This window comes from Diceros bicornis, chromosome 21, assembly GCF_020826845.1.
Source record: "Diceros bicornis minor isolate mBicDic1 chromosome 21, mDicBic1.mat.cur, whole genome shotgun sequence".
NCBI classification, from domain to species: Eukaryota; Metazoa; Chordata; class Mammalia; order Perissodactyla; family Rhinocerotidae; genus Diceros; species Diceros bicornis.
In genome coordinates, this window is record NC_080760.1 from 11,174,715 (window position 1) to 11,202,156 (window position 27,442).

The following is a 27,442-nucleotide window of genomic DNA, read 5'->3' on the forward strand; positions in this document are numbered from 1 at the left end:
ATTTCAATGGAGCCCAGGCATTAGGATATTTAAAAATCAAACTAAAACAAACAAACAACAACAACAACAGAAACCCAGCTCTCTTGGTGAATCTAATGTACAGCCAGGGAATTCGATTTTCATAGATGTTCTTAAAACTCATCAATTTTTTTGCTTCTTGACTTCATCCCAATCTAACCCAAACTAAATCATTCCAAGAATTCTTTTAGTTCTGACTTCTGACTATGTTGGTTACGGATCAGAAAAATAACTTAATGATTTGAGGGAAAAATAAGCTGCAGTTTAAGCTGCTAAGAGATGCCAGAAGTATCAGTATATGCCCAATAAGTATGTTCACTCTGTCTTAATAATTTTTGCCTCTCCAGCACACTCACCTCCTGAAACCTAAAGATAAATTATTAACACTCACATGCGTTAGGGTCAATTACTTAGGAACTTTCTGTATTTACTCCCGTCCTATTCAAGATATGAACCTCCTTCACCCGGTATGAATGCTTTATTCAGAAACAACAAACTGGATTTTTTACTCTGATTCCCATGTCTGCTAGCATTTGGACTTTGTCATGTTAATATTCAAATGTTGACACTTCTCAGCGGATCTTGTCTATAACTGACTCTTAGCAACTGATGTTGACTAAAGTAGAACTCCTCCATTCCAACTTCGGCCCCACCTCCAGTCAGTTATGACTGCAGACCTGTGGCTAGTAACCCCCTGCCCACCCATCTTCACACACCAGGAAAAGATTAGAATAACCTGGGAGATAGCGCAGGCGAATGGAAAAAAGAAAACATAGAATGATGGATAATTATTACCTACTGAGCTCAATGTAAAGTCTTAAAATTCAAACTGCAGTTGAGTCTACTGACGTACATTAATAAAACAAAAATGAAACAGAAATTCACATTCAGCTTTTAGAAACATTTTCTGTCGACACCTTTCCTAACCCCCAAAATTCTGCAGGAAATGAATGTCCACTGTAAATATTTACTTCTGTGACTAAGAATGGAAGACACCTGTGACTAGCGCTGACACCTGAGTTGGGAAGTTGTGAGACGATGGGAGAAGGTGGAATTTCTATGGGATCAACTATCTGATACCCCTGTCTACTATAATTAGGATGACAAAGAGGTCTTTGCTTTCTGTTTCTTTCCTCTTTTCTCTTTTTTCTTCTCTCATGGTTTGCTTGTGATGAGTTGTGTGTCCCTGGGCAAATTGATTTTTAAACTGAAGCAGCATGCAGTGCTCCGTCCACATTGACTTGTGGAAATGCATCCGTGGCACATTTAGTGTATTTAAAAGGTGGCTACTTCTTCTCATCAAATCTGTTACTTTCCTCGCCATCTATAGCATGCAGCTCCATTTGTCTACAGAAAACAGACTTTGTATTAACTTCTGTGGAGACCTATAATTTCTGTAAGAGCCTTTCACCATTTGGTTATTTTCTCCAAAAAGCAAAATGTAACAATTTATGCCCAGTTATTCAGAGTAGCACAGAGAAATTGGGAAGGATGAAAACTTGCATCTTAGACTTGGGTTCAAATCTTGGCAAATTGATGTAAGGCCCAGTACGCACTGCTGGTAAAGGAACAAAGGTTGGATAACTGCAGGCATCAAAAGAAATGGGCAGCAGGCTGAGAATCAAGAGACACTAGACTGGGGCCAGCCCGGTGGTGCAAGAGGTTAAGCACACGCACTCCACTTTGGTGGCCCGGGATTCGCAGCCTCACATCCCGGGAGTGCACTGACGCACTGCTTGTCAAGCCATGCTGTGGCAGCGCCCCATATAAAGTAGAGGAAGATGGGCACGGATGTTAGCCCAGGGCCAATCTTCCTCAGTGAAAAGAAGAGGACTGGCATCAGATGTTAGCTCAGGGCTGATCTTCCTCACAAAGAAAAAAAGAGAGAGAGAGAGACACTAGACCAGTAAGTAGCTACCTCTGTCAAGATTCATGTGTGAGATGAAAACTGTTCTGCCTAACAGCCATGCTGCTATTCTGGGCACGAGAGTGTCATCATCTCCCTATGACCCTGCCTCAAGCAGGGGCAGAAAGATGGCTCAGAAAAGGACAGGGCTTGAAAGCTGGAGGGGTTGGAAGGAATTAATTCTCAGAAAGGTGATTGCCATGCTTTTCCATGCCTTTATAGATACACTCATGACGTTTTATTAAAGGAACCCAGATTCTGTCTCTGCTGTTTATTAATATTGTGGGGGAAAGAAATGAATTCCATCAAAGGAGTAAATTTCCAAGATGTGTTTTTAACACAATGGCATTCAGATGAATCATGAGTAATCTCTTTCAACTAATTCTTGCTCTTTCTTTAAGTAAGAATTGGCAACTCATTGCCACTGACTTGGAAAAGGTTTAAGTTAAGTGGTACTTCAACTCATATTTCTAGCTTATAGGATGCCAACCATATTGGTTATAATCACAATAAATTGCAGCACTGTGGCATGCATTTAACCAAGCATAAATGAAAATAATTCTCCATAGTGTCCAAGCTCAAATACCTACCTAATCCTTTGTAATTATAGTTTTGAGTACCCAAATTTTTATTGAATTCTGCTTTTATGAAAGGTTTGTTTTACCCTATTTTCACTGCAGAGTATGATTACTCTATACCAAAATATTATGAAAAAGACATAAAAACAGACTCTCACAACTTCAAATCTCTAGCCAATCCTTATTTTAATGCAGCAATTCACTGTGTGTTCTATAATATGAAACATTAAACTTGGCATTTCCTTAGAGCTATAAAAATTTAAAACTCACCTATAAACAGTTATTTATGGAAAGTAAATGGCATCTGAAATTCTTTTTCTGTGAGAGTTTTGGGAGGCCTCAAACCTCTTCTGTGTCTCCTCTCTCACTCAGTCCCACTCTTTCTATCACACTCCTTTCCACCTGTTCTCAAATCTTCATGTCCACACTTTCTGCTTCCCCTTCATGTCACATGTCGGGGTTATGACTATGCTAGCCAGGCCACAGGTTTATTGGGCCACTCTGTGTGCAAAAGGAGCATCACATTTGACTCACGTCATGTCAGTACCCCAAGCACAGTGCCTAGAACATAGAAGGAATTCACTGATGAAGGGGAGGAAGACTATCCTCTACCATTCTGGGTCCTTCTGGCTGGGGTAGGAATTAAATTACATGAGACAGAATAACAGGAGAAAATCAAACAAAGCTTTATAACATGTATACATGGGAGAAACCAAGGCAACTGGGTAACTCGACAAAATGGCAGAGGTTCTCCTCTTAAATACTATCTTCAGCTAAAGACAAAGGAGGATGTTGGGGGTAGGGGTGGGAGATTACCAGAAAAGTAGAGTAAACAAGAGTAAGGTTATTATGCAGGTTTAAGGCCTCGCCTTCCACACTGATAAGTTCTAGAGATGAGGTCATCCCCCCTTCTTCCAGGTACAGAGAGGGAGATACCTTTCCAAATGGAGATTTACCTTACAAATGTAAATGTTCGGTAAACAGAACTTTGATAAGAATGAGCTTGGCAAGGACCCTCCCAGTCTATCGATACACAGAGTTATATATGGCGACGGCCTGTCCTGTGGACAGGCCTCTTATCTTAAATTCTTTTAAGCAGTTAGTGTGGGGGGAGGTCAAAGTTTCTTTCAGAGTCTTCTGAGCCTTTATTGTCTTCAGCTTGAAATAATCTGCATACCAGAGTGGCACATCTCGGGGCGGCCTGCCCTGAACCCCATCACTGAACACATGAATAATTAAAGCCACCATTAAAACCAGAGAATGAATCTGAGCTATATTTGGGGAATTCTCAAAACCAGCCCTAAGAGAGAAACTTTTTTCTAATAAGAAATTCTTATTGCATTCTAGAATAATGGTTTCCAATGCCAATTTTAAAACAAAATTAGGCTATCTTCGTGATACCTTACTGTGATTCATGTGTTTACATAGACAAATTTGAAGAAAAGATATTATGTAGAAGAGTTGAGCAAGTAAAAAAAATGACAATCATGTTTTAGCGCTATGTCAACTATGTTGATGAGCATATTTTATTTCATAATGTTACATAGCAAAGATACCTTTCACAAATAAATAGCAATAGAATGATTCCAGGCAGTCAGTGAAAATGTGTATTATTTCTTATTGGGCACTCACGGGCCACGAATTTATTTTTCTGAAGGAAGGATTCTGATGTCCTATTGAGGTCAAATTCATCAAGTCTCATCCATGTAGAATTTAAAATATTTCAGAAACTCTGCTCATTCATTGTGAAACTTTCCTTTTACTCAATTCCTAGTATCAACTTTTTTCTATTTTAACATCTCATGGGCCACAGAGATGCTCTGGATAAATGTTGCTAAGTAAAGAGATCTGCAGATATTTAAGTGTGGTCTGCTTTTGAGGCTCTTGGTCTAACAATGTTAGTGTTGATATCTCACTCCAGACATTTAGGAAGGAAAAAAACAAATTTATGACTCCTAAGACTCACATTTACTAATTAAGAAAAACCATGAGTAAGTTTAAATTGAATCGCTAATTTAGTACTATCATATTTTATCCAGGTCAGCTAGTGAGTAAAGTATCCAGCATATATAAAGTGTTTTAGAACTTGCTAAGCAGGCTCCATTACATTATCCCATGTGAGTGTCACAACAGTTGTTTGATGTTAACAGGGTAGAGCTCTCTTTTATAGACTGGTGAGTGATAGAATCAGGATTTGCACCCAGGTCTTCAGATTCCACATTTAGTGTTCTGAGTAAAGGCAGAAAAAGTATCTATTGAATGAAGAGTTTCCAGCTACTATAATTTTAGACCTTTCTTACTTCTTCCTTTGGATAAGGATCTCTGTGGGCTGGTATGGCTTCCATTGGGGTTTTGGGGGTTACAACTTGAGCATGTTGCAAGACACCAACTGTCTAGCTTGTTTGAGGACTGTCTCTCATAATAGAATAGATCCTATCCCTGCTAGTAGGGGAATAATTTGAAAACTCTTTGATGTCCCGTAGGCATACTAAAAGTTTGAGTATGAATAGAAAGTAGCTTTTGCTTTCAAAGTTCAAGGATTAAACATGGAAAGAAACAAAAGCTGCTCTTCTTCGGTCTCCCTATGAACACACAGCTCTAGCACCACTTTTCTTTTTCTATATAGGGTTACCAATTATCTCTGTAGCTGCCTCACTCTGCTGTGAGTGTTTTAATAATAATAACAAAAGCGAAAATGTATTGAGTGCCTGACATGCACCAGGTCTCTGTACAATGGAATTTTACATACATTATCTCATTAATCCTTAGGACTCAATGAGGTTGATATTTTTTAATCCTCACTTATTGATAAAGAACCTGAGTGTCAAATTAATTAGGTAACTAGCACAGGCTTACAGAGCTACTAAGTAGCACAACTGGGATTCAAATCCAGCACTGCCTGGCCACAAAAGCTCTATTCTTTTCATTGTGCCTTTGCATTTGACCTGTCCGAAGTTAATTTTGTAATTATTCTATTGCTTCCAAACTCTCCCCATGTAGTGACCAAACGTTGCTGTTATCAGTCATGCTGAGTTTGGAGTGAGTATGGAGTATTTAACTTTATGTTACAAGATGGCACTGAATAATATTCGTGAAGTAAATGGTCTTTGAAAGACACATTGAGGCAGGAAGAATTAGAATGAATTAGAATCAGAGAAAATATCTAAAACTGTTGGCATTTTACAACTATTGTATAGCAAAGGGAAAGAATACAAAAATACCAGGGAAAAATGTTATGTTTAAATTTCTCTGGTTGGTGAACATTCCATTTTAAATGTTTACGCTGAAACATAAGCAAAATGAGTAGCATTATTACCTGTATAGCAACCATGGTGAGAGGAAGATGGGTGCTCCATTTTGCTGTAATTCTGAAGCAACGCATCCAGAACATGTGACAAACTGTGCTGTGCAAGTCGTCGCTTGTCTGCAAGAGCTGCTCTCGGAAAACCACATCAATCAAGACAAGCTCCTGGAGCTCAAAGTGCTGGAGAGATCACAATCGTTAAACAGTAATGCAAATAAAAAAGCAATATCTCACCTCATTAGTACTAAATATGTTGTTTATTTTTTCCCCAAGTAAAATGTTTAGAAGCCTGCATAACGAAGGTCTCATTGACAGAGGTGTGGAATTATGAAGCTGCCAAATCCAGCACGAAGACAGAGTGATAAAATAGATTGGATTTCACAGTAGCTGTGCTCAGAGAAAACTTGGGTGGCTGGATTCCACATAAGCGCGTTGTTTTAACATTCATGCACTCAGAGGTTTTGTTTCGAGGTGATGAGGGGATGTGACATGTGGGCGGAGAAGGGAGTTTGGGGCTCAAGTGAAAAGCTATAGGCTACAGGCAGAGAAGGAAACTGGATCAATTCTTGATGAGAACTCATTTTCTAATAAGGAATTTGCATGAAAAACATCATGCAAATGGTCTAGAGACACAGTTAAAGCTGATGGTCAGTGAAGGGACCAACTTAAACTTGGGGACGTTTACCAGTCTGGAACAGTCTTTGCACAAATGTGTAATAATGATAAGAGACTGTCCTTTGAACTCTATCCTTCAGCATACACCAGCATATAAAAAGCAGTTTAATGTTTGTTGTGAAATGTGCTGTTGGCTATTAGTGTATGATTCTTGATATATTCATGTGCTAGAGCTAGGACATTTATTTGGCATGAGTTCATGTGTCCTCTGTGTCTGACTTGGAATTGCCATGCTGCCATTTCATTCTGTGAAAGAATTAGCTACCCTAGTTCATAACGCTGATCTCACTTTGGAGATGCCAATTCAGCCATTGGAATGTTAATAAGAAAAAGAGCATAAAAGACCACCAGCCTGGAAACTTCTTGAGTGTAGCAGCCTTGCCTGATTCTTGCTCATATTCCCTGACTTGGCCTGGGGCATGGTACCTAGCTGGTACTCGATGAGTAAGCACTACATGTCTGAATGAAAAGGGCATATCCTAGTCTTTCTCCATCTCCACTTATCTCTGCAGTGAGAACGTCAGAATGCTAATTGCGAATGAGGGGCGTTGTCTGAGAAGACTCCTAACGAGGACTGAGTGAAAGCGAGGGTGGGAAGTTTCTGTTCTGCTCAGCCAGGGGTTTCCCCTGTGAGCCCTACCTCAGACTCTAATCCCATTGCCTTAGCTGTGCAAATCACACCAATGAAAGAAAGAAAGGAGGAGCAGCAGCAGCGGCAGCCCCAGTGACCCATGTTTCCAAAGGTAACGTTCGAGTTACACTACATCTGACTGCTGGCCACCCTCTGCACTCTAGGGCTCTTCGAGGATCAGTCAGAAGAGGGTTGAGGCAGATTCCTTTTATCTTTATGATTACTGGGTCTTGAAAGTTTTTCCAATGGAAAATTCCCTTAGTCTGGGTGTTGAACTTCTAGTTGAGAAGAATAACTGATCTCCCGCTTATTGGAGCGCCTTTGATGTGTGCTAGAGGGCAGTGACTCCTTGAATGTGTGCAAGGGCCCTAACAAACATTGGGACAAGGGCATCAGTAAAGCTGCCATTATAGTAAGCCATAGATTTGGACTAAAAAGGGGGAAAGTAAGTTAGAAAGAAGCTGAACTTGCTTTTCTTTGGATGGTTAAGGAGGCAACATACTACAGTGGGAGAGGGGAGAGTTTGGAGTGAGACAAAATCATGTTCAAATTCTGCCCTGCTACGTAGTTGTTGTATAAAAGGTTTATTTAATCCCACTGAGCCTCAGTGTCCACATCTTTGGAACGGCAACCTTCATCCAATCCAGCTGGTCAGCAGGCTGTTAAAGAAGTCAGTGAACATCAGAATCCTTAGCATAGTAACAGCTGTTATAACTTAGTTCATTGTTATTACGACTTTTCCCTTGAATTTTCAAACTGCTTTGGTGTACATATTTGAGTATCTCATTTATTTACTTGTTTTCAGTTTATAAAGTGGTTCAGCTGCCAAGGTCTCTGAACATGTGTCTACAACAAATAACATCATTCTAAAAATAGAGAAAAATTGTATGCTGTTTCATGCATTTTAATATGTTGGTATTCCGTGCTTCTTGCCTAATGAAGCAAATACGTGTGTGTGAGTGTGTGTGCGCGTAGAGAGAAAGTGAAAGACAGAGAGAGCACTGTAACCATCCAGTATATGTACGTGTATGTGTGTGTAAATATATACATCTTATTTCATATGTTACAAACATATTCCCTATTATTGATAGTGTTTCCACGCCTCCTATTCTTTTCCTAGCTACTGTGTGTATCTTCACAGTTCTTTCTCATCCTGTACAAAGAAGGATAACCTTAAGCAAGTGTTTTACCTTTCTGAGTCTCAGTTTTATTATCTGAGAAGTACAGAATGCATGAGGCAATGCCTTCCAGTTCTAGAAGAAAGAGATATATCCCATTTTCGTAAGGCCAACAATATTTAGGTTCCTGTTCATCATGCAGACATTTGAACAATTCCTAATACTGATATTAAGTTAATTGCCTTACCTCCAAAGTGAATAAAAAGACATTGGTCAACAGGACAAGGAGAAGAATCTAGTAGAATATCCTTTAGTTACCATCCAAAAAGGGGGTTCGTCTGCCTGCGGCAAGACATGCCAATAGTCAAGAGGCAAGATGGTAGAAGAGAAAGGACTTTATTACAGCTTGCCAGCAAGAGGTAAGATGGCAACTAATATCTGAAAGAACCATCTTACAGAACAAAGACTACAGGACAGTTATATAGGGGGCTGGTCTCCAGGTGGGGGAGGCATCTGGTCTCTGGGTGGGGGCATCCATCTGATCTCCAGGTGGAGGTAGACATATGGTCTTATTTCCTGATAGTCTTTGATTTTACCAGATATGCATCAGAGACCAGAGCAACACCCTGTACCCTGATCTTTCAGTCATCATTGATGATGGCTATCAGCATAGACTCTCTGTTCAGGGGTTATCACATTTCTGAGGAACTCAAGAGAACAAAGTTATCAACTTATAGCAGCTGGGAGGGGCCATAAAATCCACAGAGCATGTCTGGGCTAATTAATCAGAGGTCATTCAAAGTTACAATAGGGTTTCTTTTCTACAATATGGCTTCCCTTATGTCAACCTTGTATTGAGCTGGTATCCCTTTTAAGAGTCTCTTTTCCTTATAAAGTAGAACCTGGGAATGCAGGTACCCCTCATTAGCCAAAATTTCACAATTTGAACTAAAAAACAAAATACAAGTATCTTTCACTGTCCAAACTATGAATTCTCACTATCCTAACTGAATCCTTGCCCTGACTGATAGCAGTCATACTTGTATTAGCCTAGGTTTGAAACAGTCAGGGTTCTCAGGATACCATCTCAGTTCCCTGCATCTGTAACCACATGAACACAAACAGAATTTGCCATCCCAAAATGGCATAAGGGCTATTTTGAGCTGATGATTAATAAAAAACAATAGACACAGGAAAAACTCTGAAAACTTAGAAGTTACCCTTTCATAAGTGAAATTTATAAGAGAAATCTCCATTTATAAGGGTGCCTCCCACTCTGTGCCAGGAAGGGGAGGATGACTCTAAATCTCTAGAAACTCTTATCAATGGAGAAGGCAATGACTTAAATCTGCATAACAACTTTACCCTTGTTTACTGTATTTTTCTCCAGATAACCTCCCATAACTGACCCCATGTTAACAACAGTACGTTAAAGCTATTTTTCAGGGGCAGGGAGCCAGCCAGGAGCATGTGCAGAAGAGAAAATTTTGAGCTGCCAAACGAAACTCATCCTGCCAGAGCTTCAGCATACCAGCCAGCCCTCCATGATCCCTTAACCCTTACCCCATGCCTTGGACAGGTGAGACAGATTTGAGAGCACAGCCTCCTGTCTCCTTGCCAATGGATCGTGCAATAAGGCCTTTCTTCTTTCAAAGACTGGTGTGCCACAGTGTCGGCTTCTCTCTGCATTGGGTGGTGAGCCCTTGCTTGGTAACACATCTGTCATCAGGACTTTTTTCTTTGCTTACTACAAATGCATGAGTGGGAATCCTTCCATATATCCATAACTCTTCGATCCACCCGTGCCCGAAAGACCTTCTTCTATCACTCCAGGGATTTTGCCTGGTATTCAGGTTAGGGAGACAGATTTAGTTGACTTCTCAGAAGGTGTGGTTTGGTTGCCAAACCACAAGAGAAGAAACACTCCCCTCCAAAAGAAACTCCAGTGTTTAAGAATTTGGGGAGTGGGTAGAGAGTTGCTGTTCCAAAAATCTTAGAATTAAGTAATATTTGATTGTCCTCTGATATATGGTTTACAAAATAAATATGTAATTAGGAAGAACACAGATAAACACAGTCACCTTGAAGATTCAAATGACTCTCAACCATCAGCATTGAAGATCATCTGACTGGCAGGACATATCCTAACTAGAAGCTGTCCTCTATAACTTCCATTCAGCCAGAAGTATCCTGTGCCTCAGAAGAATTATGGCAATGAGAATGCAAAGAAAGTTGCAAGCAATACTCAACTTTAAATTTCAAAGCATACTTTTGAAACACAAAGAAAAGACTTTGATTTCTTCACAGAATAGGGCTGGCCCTGTGCTATATAATATAAAAGAAAAAAATATCACTCAGGAACAATTTTTCCTGTGAATTTAGACTAGATGAAGATTCCACAGGCTAGGATTAGAATATATGAGAGAGGAAGCAAGATAGTTAAATGCCACCGAGCCTACTATGAAAGGGTCTACCCTCCATCCCCAGACCTAGTTCTGGAAAACCACAGAACTCTATACTTGTTAAAGCCATACTTGATTGCTATAAGCAAATTTTGGAGGTTTGATACAATACTATTTTATTTCTTATGCAATAGTTCAAGGAGGTTGGTCTAATTAGTGAGCAGCTTTTCTCTATGCGGTGACTCAGGTATCCAGGCTCTTTCCATCTTGTGCTTCCTCAATCCCTTAGAACCTTGGCAAAAGGGAAAACAGAAAGTAAAAAAGTCACACCTGCTAACCCCTGGTATAGAAATGACCTACATCATTTCTACTCTTATTCAATTGGCAAGAACTAGTTACCTACCTGCAACTGGATGCAAGGGGAACTTGGAAATATAGCCCCAGGCTATAGAGCCTCCTCCTAGCAATGATTCCATACTGTGGAAGGAGAAGTATGATATTTTGGTGGATAGCTGGCCATCTCTGCCACTAATTGTCATGTAGGTTTGGGCCCTAAGACAAAGTCAACATGTACCCTGCTTTCCATCTGTGGTTCTGGAAAGTGACAAGATTTAAGGAGATTCCCCATGCTGAGATGATGAAGTAGCAGTTAAGAAGAAATTTAGCTTGTCTAGTCAGAGAAGTTTAGAGACAGCTCTTACCCACCACCACCGTCATCAGCCCCTCCTCAGAAGTTTCCTATGCCTCCAGATTGGCATGGGAGAGCATAAGAAATTTTCGTGTGTACCTCCCAACCTCCTTCCAGAGGAGCCCAAAAGTAATGGAGAGAAGGATGACTGGTGTGAAGAGGCCCTGAGGGTGGGATGAATGCTACCATGAGCCATACAAGAAGGGCAAGTGGGAATGTGGCAGTCTTAGCAGATGCCAGCAATGTAGAAAATGATGACCAAGGACCAGATAGCCTCTCCCCTCAATGAGTGGCACTAAGTAAACTTCTTGAGACTTAGAAATAAGCAAAGGAAGAAAAAGAAGGAGAACAATTCTGGGTTGGTTGAGTCTACCTTGAATTGAGTATGTTTACTCTGAATTTTCAGAAATTAAGTGGTTCTGCTACCAGACAGAATGGGACTCAAGCTAGAAATTAAGTGCAACTAAATAAAATTACTTTCTTTGAAGAGCAAACCCAAGATTATGGTTTGAGGGTTAGTCACCACTATGTATATAATCAGTTCTCTTAGCCTGTTTGCATACTTCACAAGCAATTTTTAATTTTTAATTTTCTTACCAAACTCCATTGTCTACTGTGAGTAAATACAGTAGTCATGCTGTACATAAGTATCATATTTATATTTTGTATATTTTAAAGTGTCATATTTATCATGGCAAGTAGTCATGCTCTACATAAGTATCATATTTATATTTTGTATATTTTAAAGTGTCATATTTATCATGGCAAGTATCATGTAGCATAAGTTATCCTATTATATTTTTACATAGTGTGATGGTTAATTTTATGTGTCAGCCTGACTGTTAAAATTTTCAGTGTAATTTTAAGGGATAATAAGTAAGGGATGCCCAGATAACTGGTAAAACATGATCTCTGGGTATGCCTGTGAGGGTGTCTCTGGAAGAGGTTAGCATTTGAACCAGTACATTGAATAAAGAAGATCTCCCTCACCAAAGAGGGTGGGCATCATCTGATCCACTGAGGGCCTGAATAGAACAAAAAGGCCAGGGAGAGGCAAATTCACTCTCTTTGCTTGAGCTGAGATATCCATCTTCTCCTGCCCTCGGACACTGGAGCTCCTATTACTACACAAAGATGGGATTCTCTTGCCCAATGTGCACAAAAAGCCAATTATAACAGCATCAACTTTTGAGAAAAGAAAAGGTTTTATTGCAAGGTTGACCTGCAAGGAGACAGGAAGCAGACAGCTCTCAGATCTGTCTCCTTGCTTCAGGATTTGGGGCAAAATTTAAGAGGTTAGGTAGAACAGTCTGGTACACGGAAAGGCTGGCAGGGCAGGTTTTGATTGGAGGGCTTCAAACATTTATGATAAGGTTTTAAACATTTGTGGTAAGGTGTGGAAGTGGCTTTAACATCATTTCATAGAAAATGGACCCCTTGCCTCTGATGAGAGCCAACTTTCCAGTTCCACTTATGTCCTGGTCCTTTGGTTCCATCGGGGGGTGGAATCTTTGGCTCCAGGGTCATTTGAGGTCAAGATCTTCTCCTCTACGCATGCTCTGGCTATGTGACTTGAAAATTTTTGGCTTGCCCCTGAGAAACTTTCTGTTGATAAGATGGAATCAGTTTGAACTGGTCCTAGAGGGCTGGTGGTTACACTGCTGGTTCTTAGGCTTTGAATTCAGACCTCGACTTACACCATTCCCCCCTCTCTCATTCTTAGGCCTTTGGACTCAGACTGAAGTATACCACCAGCTTTCCTGGTTCTCCAGCTTGCAGACAGCAGATGGTGCGACTTCTCAACCTCCGTACCTGCGTGAGCCAATGCCTATAATAAATCTCTCTCTCTCTCCCTCTCACTCTCTCTCTCTATGTCTACACACACATACGTATATGGAAATATATATATATATCTCCTATTGGTTCTGTTTCTTTAGAGAATCCTAATACACATAGTTATAGTTATATTTTTCTATGTAAGCTAGTTAACTAATTAAACACAGTTTTTCCTTTTTTGTCTTTATTCATGCATAAAAAAGTTCATATGCCAGGCTGTTGGTTTTAAAGCAGAAAGCTCTAAACCCTGCCCTCATCCACGGCAGTCCTTCAAAGATCACCAATACCTCCCCATCCCTACTGATAGGAGCAAGGGGGGGTACCTGCTCTTGGTGTGTGTTTGTAGGGGGAGGGTCCCCATTTCAGACTTTAGTAAACATATTTTTTAATTGAGTTCCTACCATGTTCCAGGTGGTGTTCTAGATTCTGAGGGTATAGCAACAACTAAAACAGACAAAAGCCTCTGCCATCACGGAGTTTACTTTCTAGTAAATAAGTAGAATATACATTCTAGCAAATAAAAAAAAACAAAATAATAAGTAAAATATAAAATTACATCAGATGGTGAAAAAGGCTATGGAAAAAAATAAAAAGCAGAGAAGGCAGCAGTGGAAACGGAATGGGGGGAAGACGTTGAATTTTAAGCAGGAACATGAGTGAAAGCCTCACTGAGACGCCGGCATTTGCGAAATGGCCAATAAGAGCCGAGGGTGCAAGTTGGGAAGACAAGTGAGGAAAAGGGCCCTGGGAGAAGAGAGAGTGTCTGTGCATCGAGGAAGATCACGGGGGTCAAAGGGGCTCAAGCACAGAGCGCACTAAGAGTAGGTAGTAGGAGATTAGTTCCGAAAGGTAATGTGGAGCAGTGTATGTGGGCAGAACCCTGTTGGCCGTTGAGAACAAAGAGAATAAAATGGCCTTGGCATTGAATTCATTAGTCTCACGAATTTAGTTAATGTGACTCTGCCGCAGAAGACAGCTCTCAAGGTGCAGCCAAAATTGGGTTTCTGCGTTGTGCGGCTGCTGCAGCCTTCTGATTGTGGTAATTTTCGCACAGTGCTGCCAGCCTGTGAGGCACCCAGGAGCCCTGGAGGTGGGGGCCTGTGTTGTCAAGGCGATCCATCCATGACTGGCTAGTCCTGCTGAACTGCTCTGGGAACAGCACAGGCCAGTGGGGCGGTTCCCTTGGCAGCCGGTCTGGTCGCACCTCTTGATGGGGAACAGTCTCTGTTACCTTTTGATTGTCTCATGATACTCTTTTTCACTTCTTTTCCCTTCAATGTTTCCCTTGATTCTCACCTTGAACTGATTTAACCTGCATAAAAATCCCGGGGAGACAAAGGAAGAAGAAGTACATGGGGTGATTTGTGATGCCACCCACTAGCTCGGCTTGGCCTGAGCATCCTGCTGAGGGTCCCAGAAATGTAGCAGACCCACAGGTTCAGGGAAGCTGAGGGACCACGTTATCTGCCTTTCTGGCAGCCTTTCTGCCTCTTGCTCTCTCCACCCCCACCCCCCACCCCCCAAGACTGCACAGTTCCTGTTGGTCACTCAGGGCCGTGTCCCAGGGCAGATACTAAGGCACGGACCAACACATAGATTTTCTTCCAGCCTTCAAATTGAGGAAACTGAGTATATTCTGTTACTTCATTGTATTACTTTTCTCACAACTTTGCCAATTCTATGGAATAAATGTTTCGAATTATAAATATGGTCACAGTTGTTATTTCCCATCTGCAATCTAGTATATTCCCACTCATCATTTCAACACCTGTGCAATAATCAGAATTATTTAACGTCATACTTTGTATATCTAATCATAGATCTGTTTATCCCTTATTTTATCTATTTGTCGTTCATTTTGAATAAAGGCTCTTAGTTAAGCATATTAGCTTTTAGCCTGGATACCTAAATGTGAGCATTGTGTTAATTTGGAAAGAATTTTGTTTTCATTTTAGTAACCTCTTTATAAATGATGTTTTCCAAACAACAATAAGGAATAGGCAGCACATACACACTTTTCTTAGGTTAGTGTTAGGGTGTAGAGGGAAGAGTGGAAGTTGAGGCTTTCTCTGTGATGGTCAACGTATGCTCTATATTGCTGAGCGTTGAGCACAGACCTGAAGACAGACAGATTAGGGGCTAAATCTTGATTTTCCTGTTTAGGAGAATCACAATTTCTGTACACATTATTATATTTCTAAAATGAGTGCAAAATAACCTTGATAAAAGACCCAAATACACATTTCTTTTTCAAAATTCACTCTTCTTCTTTATAATCATCTAACGTACAATGCAATCTGGTTATCTCATCAATATTAATGTAATCCATCTCTTTATATTTTTGATAAAACTGTGTATGTTGGGATGAATTCTTCAACTTCTATTTACTTTCTAGGTTAAATCTTACCACGTAAAGAACAGCCTCCTTTTTGAACAAATGTGCCAAATCAACTTGGATCTGCTTGATGGTTTTCACACTTTTAGTGTTCATAAGACAACATTTTTATCTTGCCAGATGTAACCCAGATGGTATATATTAATTTATAGATGGATATTGGAAAAATATATGATTTCCATCTGAGGTCTTTTAAGTATGATTTTTAAATTGATATGACCATTGCTTTTTTTTTTCCAACTTGCACCATAATGCAGTCAAAATATGGTTCCCAGGTGAATGAACACTTATCTGTTTCATTTGGCATCACTCTATGCTTCTGAGCCGTGACTTCTGAATGAATTTGTGTCTTTGCAGACTTGGTTTCAACTGGCTGAAAAGCAATATGATAGTGTCAAGTAACTATCATTACATTGAAAGACAGTGCTGATAAGATAAATTTAGAACATCTTTCATCCCATTTTCAATATTAACAACTGTTCTATAGTCTTGCCAGCACATACAAATGTGTGATAAAGTTTAGACATTTTAATCCTTTAGTCTCTCCTGTTTTGATAAATATTAGACATAAAGTGGTATTGAAACACCACCCTGAATCTCTAGGATTTCAGAGAAAATAGTCCATCACAAGCTCATTATAAAACTATTTACAAAAGAAATTATAGAGCCAATCTGAAATTTTGGTCTCCTGTTGTCCTTCTCTTTATTCCATGAAGAGTCAGAGGTGCTTTGTTCAAAAGAAACAAAATGTATGAACATTTTGTAATGGTCCTTGGAGTATATCTTTCAGAAGAGATCTGATAAGGATTATCAAAGAAAAAAGTACTTTCTTCACATTTCACTTCCTCTGCTGTTCCCTCTTCCTTTTTCTTTTATATATTCTTCTTCTTTAGCCTATTGTTACTTGATGGATATCAACACTTACATCCTCTTTGTGTATCTGGCGTGTGTGTGGAAAAATAGACACATTTTAGTGGCCAGAAAATTGCTCACAAAATGTAGAATAAATATGCTGGGATATCCATTTACCCATCCAAAATAGTATAAGAATATCATGTTCAAAACATACCTCTGGATATAGATTAGAGGTCAGAATGGCAGCCACCACCCACCTCCTTCCAGCCCAGCCTTCTGCTCTGAAACTTAGAGAATTAACTTATATTTGGCTTTCCTTATATTCTTACGTACAAATTAGAACGCTTAAAGTCTCCAGAAAACTTGGTTACTGAGTCAAAGGAAGAAAGGAAGGTAAGAAAATAGAAGAACTGTGAAACGGAACATATATATCCCTTAAAATAGTTAAGCATTCATCTACGTATCTAGTATGCACAAAGCTGCTCAGACAAGAGTCATCTGTTCCTGTAATGTTTAACACACACTTTTACAGTTGCATAAAAACCCAAGGACACGATCTCCCAGCACTCCTCGTAATTCAAGCTCTTGAAGCAGCAAAGCTCTGTTATCTGAGTTCTTATTGCAAAGAACCCAGGTTCTGTGAGGACAAAACAATGCTGTGTGGCACGCAGAAAAGAGAAGCATGCCCTTTATCCCCACCCAGTGGCACATGCTGTCACATAGGAGAGAAAGCCACACTTCGAGTTTCTCTAAATCCTTTCAAGTGAAAATAATTCCCCCAACCTCACAGGACCTGTGGGCACAGGTCCGGAAACCACTATCCAGGGCAGACACACAGTTCTTATCCCATCCCAATCTCTCTATTCTCAACCATTTTGAGGCATGCTGATAAGACTTGCCCCAATAATTCCTGCCTCCTGTTATTCATGCCCAAGTAATACCCTCTCCTTGAGTGAGGGCTAGACACAATGGCTTGGATCTAACTGAGAAAATACAGTAAAGGTAATGGGATATCACTTCCATGATGAGGCTACAAAATGTTGTGACTTCTGTCTTGCCAGTAGATTCTATACATCTTCCTCAACTTATGGTGGGTTACGTCCTGATAAAGCCATCATAAGTCGAAAATGTTATTAAGTCAAAAGTGCATTTAATGCACCTAACCTACTGAACATGATAGCTTAGTCTAGCCTACCTTAAATGTGCTCAGAACACTTACATTAGCCTTAGTGCCATAGAGTGGATCCTGACTCTTAGTGACCTGTGTACAGCAGAGTGGAACCATGTCTGGTCTTTGTTTTGTGCCATCCTTTCACCTTCCGGCACTATATCAGGCATTGCTCTACTGCTATTCATGAGGTTTTCATGACCAATATTTCAGAAGTGGGTGGCCGGGTCCTTCTTCCTAGTCTGTCTTAGTCTGGAAGCTCCACTGAAACCTGTCCACCATGGGTGACCCTGCTGGTATTTGAAATCCTGGTGGCACAGCTTTCAGCATCACAGCCACACGCAGCCACCACAGTATGACAACTGACAGATGAGTAAGTATGGTTCCCTGAATGGGAAATGAACCTGGGCCACCTGCCGAATCTTAACCACTAGACCACCAGGACTGACTACGTTAGCCTACAGTTGGGCAAAATCATCTAACACAAATCCTATTTTATAATAAAGTGTTGACTATCTCAGGTAATTTGTCAAATACTGTGCTGAAAGTGAAAAACAATGATCGTATGGGTCCTGAATGTGTATTGGCTGTCTACCCTCGTGACTGTGTGGCTGACTGGGAGCTGCAGCTCATTACCACTGCCCAGAATCACAAGAGGGGATTGTACCACATATCGCTATCCTGGGAAAAGAGCGAGATTCAAAATTCAAAATTGGGTTTCTACTGAATGTGTATTGCTTCTGCACCACTATAAAGTTGAAAAATCGTAAGTCAAACCGTCATAAGTTGAGGACTGTCTGTATTGTATTCTTGGCTAGCAGCTTTGACGAAGCAAATTGCCATGTTGAGAGGCCCACATAGAAAGAAATTAGGGTGACCTCTGAACAACAGCCAGTGAGGAACTCAGGCCCTCAGTCTGACAGCACCCAAAGAGCTGAGATGCTCAGTCTAACAGCCCTTGAGGAACTGAATCCTGCCAATGACCACTGAACTGGGAAACAGATCTTTCCTCTGTTGGGCCTTCAGATGAAACCTCAGCCCTGGCTGACACTTTGATTGCAGCCTTGTGAGGAACCCTGAAGCAGAGGATACAGAGCAGTTGTGTCCAAATTTCTGACTCACAGAAACTGCCAGATAATAAATGTGTATTGCTTTAAGCCACTCATTTTGTGATAGTTTGTTACACAATAGATAAAAATACACCTCCCAACAGAGTACTTCCAAAATCTGTGTCCTGCATATGAATCAAATCCTGGCAGCCTGACTCACCAATTAACACAGCCGAGTCTGGGCTCAAGCTGAGATTTTGCAACAATCCATCCACCAGCTTCTTCCCCAGAGGCAAGACTGTGGGAGAGATTTTTGTATTATCTATGGGTTTCATTGATCCATACTCTCCTATTCTCAAGAATAACCAAGAGTTAACTGAAGCAATTGTCTTACATCTTTAATTTGTTCCTGGGTATAGTCACAGATTTGAAAGCGTTAAGTCACAGAATAAAGAAATTACGTAAAAGTCCAGATGCTGCACTTCTTAAGGTCTTTCTCTCCAGATAAAGGGTCTTTTCGTTTAAGTGGCATCGTCAATCTAGTGATTTAAGACATTCACAAGGAATAAGTAACTAAATACCTTGTCGTCAGCGGTGAAACCAATGGCTGTGTTCACACTGGTAAAACACGCCATGTTCTTTAAGCTGGACTATCCCAAATACCTAGAATACAACTGAGTTTTCTTTTCTACATTTTACATTTTTTCTACATTACATCTAAAATGCATTTTTTCAAAGCCAACTTTGATTTCCAGGGTCCGACATAAACCTCCAGGGCTATTCCTGTGGACAGCAACAGAAAATCCACCAGTGATTTTGCCACTTTAAAGGTGGCTACTGCAAACGCACTAACTGAATATAAGAGGACAGGAAACCCGTGGGGTGACATATTGGCTGCTAACGTGGATCTTCAATCTCTACCCCTCCTTCAATGCACTTCAGGCAGATAGTATGATTTGGCAACAGTGGAAGCAACAGTTTAATGGAAGTAATGAAAACACTGTCTACTATATTGTTTTTTTTCCCTTTTCCCACAAATTAGAAAATAAGCCTGGCAGTTTTGCTGACAGTTCAATAATGCGCTTCATTTTGCTACTATTTTCAATGAGTTTCTCAGTTTCTTGTTTAATAAATCAATGCCAAAATAAAAGTTGGAGGTAAATAGATTTTAATTGAATCTTTGTGATGTTAAATGTCTGGGAATTTGGAAAGCGTAGAATTATAAATAACTGGGGGGCTTATTTTGTTTGAATATTTGGCATTGAGTATTATAACAGCTTTCTGATGAGAAGACAAATATCGGAGGAGTTCTCTTTGTGGGTTCTCTACAACATTTGGGGGACATGTGGGGACATTTGGGGAAAGTTTCTGTCAGAGATTTTTATTTCTGCCAACTGGTCTTATATGTAATTCTCTTGATAAGAATTGAGGAGGCTGGGGCTCAAAATTAGTAACGCATTGCTGACTTGCCAGTCAGTATACTTGGTGCTTTTGATAATTGCATGAGGTTTCATTTTTACTTGTTGAAAGAGCTGCTTATTCCATCAGTGGTTAGAGGCCCTCATATACATTGTCACATGTAATAGTCACAGTGCTTACCAAGATGATAGATAAGCTAGCCCTTGCTTAATGCCCTTATTTCATGAGAAATAAAAGGTAATGACCTTTTATTAGAAGGAGAGTTGTTTAACAAGTGGATATTAAATGTAAAGGATATTTTCATAAAGCAAACATAATCTTGACAAAAATGCAGTACTGTTTGTCCCACTAGCAAAGTTTACTCAAAGTGTGTTCTCACAATTCAAGGCAACAACAAAAAAAGGGGTGCTTTACCTGTGGACTCTCTCCCTGTCTTATAATGCCCCACAGCTATCTTGCATCCTTACTCAAGGGGCCATTACCTGAGGGGCAAAGACTTGAGATTAGAAATTAAATTCAGTGTTAAGTTTTAATTTCTTTGTTATTTTGAGAAATTGATGAAAAATTATTAAAATGTATGCAAAGGCTTGTGAAGAGTTTTTCTGAAAGAAAAAAATGGAGTAGAGATGTATGTTGAATGGTAGATTTTAGCATTGTGGTAGATTGTGTACTCCAAAATGGCCACAGCAATATTTCCCGTGCCCTACGCTCTTCTTACCGTGTTACTCTCCCATTCCTCCCAATGAGAGGTGCGTCTACGCTCCCTCCCCTTGTATCCGAGAAGGCACCTGACTGTGGCAGAAGCTACGATATATCAGTTTCAAGGCTAGTCATAAAAGGGTATACACATCCAGCCTCCACATAGTTTTGTGGGGGAGCTCACTCGTGGAACACAGCCCCCGTGCCACGAGGCAGCTCAAGCACCAGGTGGAGCGGCCCTGGTAGAGAAGACCCGATGTGCCCACTCTGCATTGCCAGCTAAGGTTCCAGCCATCAGCCAGCACCCACCAGATGTGAGCCATGTCCCTCCAGATGATGCCAGCCCCAGCTAGCAAGTTACGGCCAGTCTTCCTCTCACCCCAGCTGACGCTGCAGGGAGCAGAGACAAGCTGTTCCTGGCGGGCTCTGTCTAAATTACAAATTTCTGAATAAAATTAATCATCTGGGTGATTTTTTTCACAGTGATAGGTAACTGACACAAGTATTATCTCCATTTTGCAGATGAGTCAACAGAAGTTCACAGTAGATAAGGGATTTGACAAATGACACAGAACTAGTAAACTATACAGCTTGACTCCAAGTTCTGCCCACTTTATATACATATATATATAAGTTGTTCCTGAATAACTATTTGATGGCATTGAAAGTTGGCCTCCAATGATAATTGTTTTCTCTCAGATTCACCTACAGATGTTTAACACTTATGTCTCTATTGGGAAGTTACAAATTCATGGGTAAGATGTTTCCATGGCTTTTACAATAAAGAAAGTACTTTCAGGGCCGGCCCCATGGCCTGGTGGTTAAGTTTGGCACACTCTGCTTCAGTGGCCCAGGTTCATGGGTTTGGTTCCCGGGCACAGACTTACATCACTCATCAGCCATGCTGTGGCAGTGACCCGTATACAAAATAGAAGAAGATTGGCAGCAGACGTTAGCTCAGGGCAAATCTTCTTCAGCAAAACAAGAAAAAAAATAATTTCAGATCATCATGGTGGTGAAACAATCTCTCTTTTCAAGTTTCATATCATTTACAAGTCCCTCTGGCCTAAATCTTCTTTTGCCCTCATTCCCTGGAATGTCTGCTTGAATTATGGCATCAATGAGTTCAATAAATAAATGCTGAACACCTGATTCATTAACTATGCTGCTATTAGAAAGAAACAGTGGAAATACAGATAGAAAAGGAACTACTTAGCATCTCATTTGCAGTCTCCTTAAACACACTGATTCTGTGTATATTTGATTTCTTTTCTAATACTATTCAAATTATAAAATGCAACCTTGCTGAACGTTTATGGCTGTGCCGCATCCTCTGTCTAATCATCTCAGGTACTATTACAGGAGGACAGGGAGTTTCCCATAGGACTCGGAGACTGAAGGGTAAATGTCAACTTAGAACTTACAAAGGCACGAATTCCACTCCCTGCACCTCCCCTCACCCCTCTGCCAGATTGCTCATAGGCATTGCACTCAGAAAGAAAAGTCAGTTAAGGCAAATCTTCTTTATTTTCTTATGTGTCAACTAATAATTAAACACCCATTTGATATATGCAATTGTAGTAGAAACAACAGTATAATCAAAAGGATTACGAGTAAGACAGAGGCAAAAAGCATGTGAGGGGGACTTTTGAATTACCATATTAGAGTATAAATGCGAGATAGAGTCTCTTTCAGCTGCTAATTGTGTCTCTGCTGGGACACTGAGAAACCCTCTTACCATTGCTCCAGACCTTTGCCTTAAAACTCTCATTTAGAAAGATGGTTTGGAAATTCTGACCCAATTTAGGATACCAGGGTCAGGATGCTTGGTAAGGTTGGCAACATCGCTAGTGGTTAGATTGGATAATGTAACCAGTGCAAACAAAACTGTTCATTTGAAACATCTTCTATCAAGTACAGTAGCGTGAGACAATTTTCTTAACTATGCCACAGTATATTATGTACCACTATTTGTCTTCTCTGAGTGCTATTTTGAGCAAGATACAAAAGGTATGATTCAATGAGAAAAGGAAAAAGGACAGACAGTTGTTACTGGGTGTCTACTACTTCCAAGGCATTTGATGTACATTTCCTCATTTAATTCACACTAAAGCCCAGTGAGATTTTTTTGCCCATTTCCAACCAAGAAAACTGAATTTCAGTTAAATAACTAAACAAAATCCACCAGCTACAATGTAGCAGAGGCAAGATTCAAAACTCTCTAGCTCCCAAATCCCAGCTCTCGCCATTGAGCCATGCCTCTCTAAATAGACATGTACATAGGAGCAGTTTGTCAGCTGAAAAGGCACATGTATGGCATCTTTCATACCCCGCCACTGCCATTTGATCAGTTGTGTGACATACTCTCTCTGGGCATTAGTTTTCCAATCTGTAAAATGGGAATAATTTCTGTTATGGATTCAGAGATTGTATAGTACCTTGCAGAGTGCTCAATAAATTGCAGCTATTATTATTTCATGATATGAAGAATTTAACTTTTCAATCTGATCTCAATAAGTTGTGGGAGGCAGAAAAGAAGAACAAAGTTATTTGTGTTTTATCACCACGGCACTGCAGTTTTCCTAAAACAATACTGATTTTTTAAGATTGTCTTGTCCCTTTAGTGCTTCTTCAAGTCACCTGACAAACATGAGTTGATTCATTTCTCCTTTATCTTCTTATTAGTTTCCATTGCCTTCTTTGTCAAGTTGCCTTTAATAATTTATCAATTATGCCTGATCAAGCCTGCTTGGCTGGCAGAGCTAAGCTATAAAAATGAACAGGAACAGATGTCAAAAATGCATTTGTCTTCTCTTTTTTGCCAAATACCACGCAAAGAATGGCACCATTCTGCTTGCCTGCCCCTTTTACTGGTGAGTAGTGCAAAACGGTTCACACAACATCTGCTTTTGTAAAGATCTGCTAGCATTGCCCACATGTGTCCAGATGTCATCGCACACACACAAATATCTGTAGGACTGGAAGTGAACATGCTCTCCCGGGATCCAAATCCAGTTTGTTTTGTTCTGTTTTGTTGCAGGGCCTGGAATGGTAGCATGGACTGGAACAAGAAATCTAGTCTCCTTTTTATTCCATTTGCAGAAGATTCTTTTGCCCATGTAAATTGACTGACATTTTAATGACACATCATTGAGGTTAAAAATGCAGGTTAATCCCCTTAGCTGTGCCCTTGACATTGCGAAGGATGGGAAGGGACAGACCATTACTGTTAGACAACCAAGCCCACATCAAGACCCCAGAGAACAAAGCAAAAGGGTTCACTTTTTCTCTCAGGAAACATATGGATCCTTTGTAAGTTGACTTCAGGGTATAAGGGAAGTCCTGCCCGTGGGCCCTCTCTCTTTTCTCCACCACCGCCCTCCCTAAACCTCCAGGCCTCTCTGCCTCTCCTTTCTTATCCCACTTCTCTCTCTTGGCCTCTGAAGAGTGCTCTCAGCTATCTGCTTCTGTCCAATTTCCCCCTTAGCGGAGCTTGGGTTGGTGGGGTGGGGAGCTCATTTAAGATCTTGTAAGTATGAGGAAAGGATGAAGAAAAGTCACCATTCCTGTTCCAGTATCAGGATGAAGCACCTACAAGACCAAAGGTTTTCCACATTAAGATAAACCATCTCCAAACATCAGTTATGTGTCTCTATCTCTTCATGAGTGTCCTAGTTTAGTCTGCGCCACATCCCTCAAAGTGCATGGGTATGTCTTATGCCCCAGGAGGGTAGGAGATAAATTCTGTCATGCCATAATGGATATAGAAATGATTATTTCAAGTTGTGTTGGTATCCATCTTACTCTTCTCGCAGGGATGTTTATCTTTAGACTTATTGTGTGCCAACAGGTCTAGGTTGGCAAATGGAGCATCATCAAATAGTATTTATATGATAGTCACTGAACATTATATGTAGAGCTAAAGTTGCAAACTTTTTTTCTGTAAAGGACCAGATATTAGATAATTTCAGCTTTGCAGGATATATGGTCTCTGTCAGAGAGGCTTAACGCAACAGAACTACTCAAATCTGTGGTTGTAGCATGAAAGTAGCCATAGATAACGCAGAAATGAATGGATGTGGCTCTGTTCCAATAAAGTTTTATTAACAAAAATAAGTGGCAGGCTGGATTTGGCCCACCAGTCATAGTTTGCTAACCTCTGTTGTAGAAAATGGAAGTAAATATATATTCCTAGCTATCTCTCTGTGATCCAGTGAGGAATATTTTACTCTGCTCCCTCTCTGGACACTTTCTATCCAGGACTAGGATTTTAACTTCTCCCTGCTCTTCTTTGATCTCTTTTCTTTTCTTTCTTTCTTTTTTTTTTTTTTTTTGTGAGGAAGATCAGCCCTGAGCTAACATCTGATGCCAATCCTCCTCTTTTTGCTTAGGAAGATTGGCCCTGAGCTAACATCCGTGCCCATCTTCCTCTACTTTATATGGGACACCACCACAGCATGGCTCGACAAGCAGTGCGTCGGTGCGCGCCCGGGATCCGAACCGGCGTACGCCGGGCTGCCGCAGCAGAGCGCGTGCACTTAGCTGCTTGTGCAACTGGGCTGGCCCATGATCTCTTTTCTTTATTCAATAAACATATATTCAGAAATGACCAAGATATGAACCCTGTCTTCAAGGAGTGAAGTAATGTGTTATTGATGTAGGACACTGTGGAAACAGAGAGGAGGCAAATTAGAATAAGAGGAAAGCTTCATAGAGGAGGTAAACTGAATCTTACAAATCTTACCGGTATTTGCTAGATGGAGTATTTGCAGGCATTGTGACATTCTAGCTAGAATGAGATCTGTGAGCAAAGGAAAAGAGACATAAAAATGTGTGGCCTGTTTGGGGAAAGGTAGCTTGTTCAGCATAGTTGTGGGGTAAGACTGGGTAGGAGACAAAGTTAGATCACACAAGTCCTTGCATATCATGCTAAGGAGTTTTGGGTTTGGCCTGTTCTTTGTTCCTTTGATATGGAGAGCAAAGGAGTAAAATTACTGGCAGAGATCTCTGTTGGGGCAATACAGCATAAGGCTGAGCCTTCACTCTTGAGGTCTACTTCTTGGCCTTAATTCCTCACTCTACTACTGTGGTGTGGCATTGTTCAACCGCTCCGTGCCTCGGTTCTCTCACTTTTAAAAGGGGGTTAATGATAATAAAAATAGTGCCTACCTCATAGGGTTGTTATGGGGATTAAATAATTTAATGTTTCTAGAGCCCTTTGGGCAGGATCTGTAACACAGTAAGGTACTAAGTAACCATCTGTTAAACAAAAAAGAGATACAAATATTACAGTATTCTAGGAGAGAGAGTCTGAGACCAAATATTAGCACTGGGGATGAAAAGGGGAAGGTAGTTATGAGATATGATGGAGAGGTATATCTAAAAAAGTTCATTACCAGTTAAACGAGGATGGCATGCCCTTAGAATTGAAAATCTCAATGGAGAAGAGTTTTATGGTTTGGCCATTTGGGTGAATACCAGTGAGGTTTCTGGATAGAGAATACCAGTGGAGAAGCAGAGTTGGGGAAGAGTCCTGGATATGCTAATCATTGCTTCTCACCCACATTCCTTTACTTAGAAAACAGCCTCTCTTTATCCAGCATCTGGAAGGAGCGTTCCTTGTGCATGGGGTGATCCTTTAGTTTATCATCCAATTTGGAGCATGTTAGAGAGTAAAAATAGGAAGCTGTTAATAATTACTACAGAACAGCAGGTATTAACCGGTACTCTCCAGAGCAAGTGGGGAGTACGGTCACCATATCTTTGAAGCACATGATCCTGCCCACAGTCCACAGTTGACTGGCCCATGAGCAACCACCTAACCTATTTTATCCAATAAGAGCTTTCCCCCTGGAATTTGGGATGAAGAAATTGAGAAATTCTTCATTTGGCAAAAAAATACTCATTGAGCGTTAACTATGCTCCAGTAAATGTTCCAAGCACTGTTGATACAGCAACGAACAAAAAAGAAATAGCTCTGCCTTATTGGAGTCATATTCTAATAGAAAATTAGATAAAAAACAAATGTATATGTAATGCCAAATAATGATAACTACTATGAAGAAAAATAAAGCAGAGGAAGGGGATAGAAAGCAGTGAGGTGCTAATTTTAGATTGGATGGTTAAGAATAGGGAAATATTTGAGGAGGTGACATTTGAACAAAGATCTGAATGAAGCAGGAAACAGGTATGATGGCCCTGAGATGGAAATTTGCTTGATGTGCTTGGGAAGAAGATGGCTTAAATGAAGTGAAAGAGGAGAAGAATGGTAGGAAATAAAAACAGGGAAGTGGCTGGACTCCAAATGACAAGTGGAGGGTGATTATCCAGGACTTGGGCTAAATTTGGCTTAAGGCTTTGACAGACATACACTGATTACCTCCCCAAAGGACACTTTATCGAATTCCTTCATTGTCTTCTAATTACAGATAAGTATTGGCAAATCTACTCTCACCTGGTAATAACCGGTTTAGGAATGGGCATGGAAACAGATTTGGCTGAATGTGTGGTGAAGTCCGACTGGGATCTTCTTTAGAAATTTCCTTTTCTTTTGAAAATAACTAAATAAATCCCTCTTCTTTCACTGGATGCCTGGAACTGTGGCAGCCATCTTGTGACGAGTGACTAGCATAAAGATAAAAGTAGACTGGGCAAGGTGGCTGAGTAGAAAGACAAATGACTTGGGCTTTAATGACGTCATT